The sequence below is a fragment of the Solanum pennellii genome, chromosome 10 (genome assembly GCF_001406875.1).
Source record: "Solanum pennellii chromosome 10, SPENNV200".
Lineage (NCBI taxonomy): Eukaryota > Viridiplantae > Streptophyta > Magnoliopsida > Solanales > Solanaceae > Solanum > Solanum pennellii.
In genome coordinates this window covers 47,302,366-47,304,239 of record NC_028646.1, presented here as the reverse complement: position 1 = coordinate 47,304,239, position 1,874 = coordinate 47,302,366, and positions in this window count along the sequence as shown.

The following is a 1,874-nucleotide window of genomic DNA, read 5'->3' as shown; positions in this document are numbered from 1 at the left end:
GCTGTGACGGTCCGTCCTGCAGGTCCGTCGCAAAGTTCAGAGAGTTAATTTCTGTGGAAGATGTGTGACGGTCCGTCGTGCCCACGACGGTCCGTCCTGCCATTCCGTTACGAAGTTCAGAGAGTCGATTTCAGTACCCAAATTTCAGAATTCTAAGTGTTTTGGAACGAGACCCCCACGACGGTCTGTCGTGCCCATGACGTTCCGTCGTGGGATCCGTCGACTCAGCCAGTTTTTCCAGAAATAAAATCTGCTGCTCAAAATGACTAAACAGGTCGTTACACCATAGCAGCAAATGAGAAGTTTAGAAAAGATGATAAAGAAAAGAAAGTTAATAGCTCACTTTTTAGGAGTTTGATTGGAAGTTTGCTATATCTTACTTCAACAAGGCCAGATATTATGTTTGCTGCTAGTTTATTATCCAGATTCATGCAAGAACCAAGCCAAGTGCATTTTGGAGCTGAAAAGCGTGTTCTACGCTACTTGCAAGGAACAATGGATTATGGGATAATGTAGAAATTTGGTGGAGATTTAAACTTAATTGGTTATTCTGATAGTGATTGGGCTGGAAGTATAAATGACATGAAGAGTACTTCTGGTTATGCTTTCTTATTTGGATCAAGCATTTGTTCTTGGTTATCAAAAAGCAAAGTGTTATTGCTCAATCCACTACAGAAGCAGAATATGTTTCAGCATCCAAGGCTACTTCTCAAGCTATTTGGCTTAGGAGAATATTTGGAGACATTGGTGAAATAAAAAGGGACTGTTCTGTATTGTGATAGCAAATCAGCAATAGCAATTGCCAAGAATCCAGCCAGCCATGAAAGATCAAAGCATATTTCCATCAAGTATCATTTTATCCGAGAAGCACAAGAGAAAGGTGAAATTCAGTTGCATTATTGTCAGACAGGAGAACAACTTGCTGACATCTTCACCAAAACACTTCCTAGAGAAAAATTTTGCTATCTTCGAGAACGCATTGGAGTTATCAAGCAAATGCATTAAGGGGGAGTGTTGTAATTAATGCATCAATGTTTAGTATTTCAAAATTGTATCATAGTTTTTCAAGAAGTCTCTTTAGAATTCGTAGTACATGTATCTAGTAAATTGTGATACATGTATTTAGTTATTTGTGCAAGACTTTTTGTTTTCTATTTTGAGTAGTATAAATAGTGATGTAGTTGATGATTGTAATCATCTCCAGTGGCCTTAAGTAGCCTATAATAAACTTTAGCATTTTCTAAGGATATTATTTTTCCTTCCATATTTCTTACATTAATTAGTTGTCCACTATGATCCCGACTCATTGTTTATTCTTTGCATGAAAAGAGTTCCTTTTGTTGACAACAAATGTTTCAGACTTCAGACAAAATTATCCTATAAATTAATTAGATATATACTCAGCAGTGTTATTACCTAATTAATGATCGATTAGTTTTTTTTCCTCTTGAGGGCTCTTTGGCATAATAAAACTACTCGCTGTAGAAGTAGGAGATTTACTGGGATTTGCCTTCAAAGGTTAGCTATTGTACTCCAGATAACTCATTAATCTAATATCATTTGCAGTTCATCTCTTTTACTTTTGCTCCTCTCTTTTTGTAACAAGGACTTGGTTCACCATGCAATTTAAACCGTTTAGTGCAAGAATTCTTATACTATTAGCCATAGTAGCTGAAGGAGCATTATGTTATACTTTTTGCTGTAGGAACATTATGTCATACTTTTTATTTCCTTTTCAAAAGCTTCTTACTTCTACAGATTTCAAAATCTCAGTTCATGGCTTTTTTCCAGCTTTGCGCATTCTAATTCCCAGCCACTGGAGAGTCCATTCTTGTAAGACCAAGTCTTCTAGCATTTGTGGCAACATACTTTAC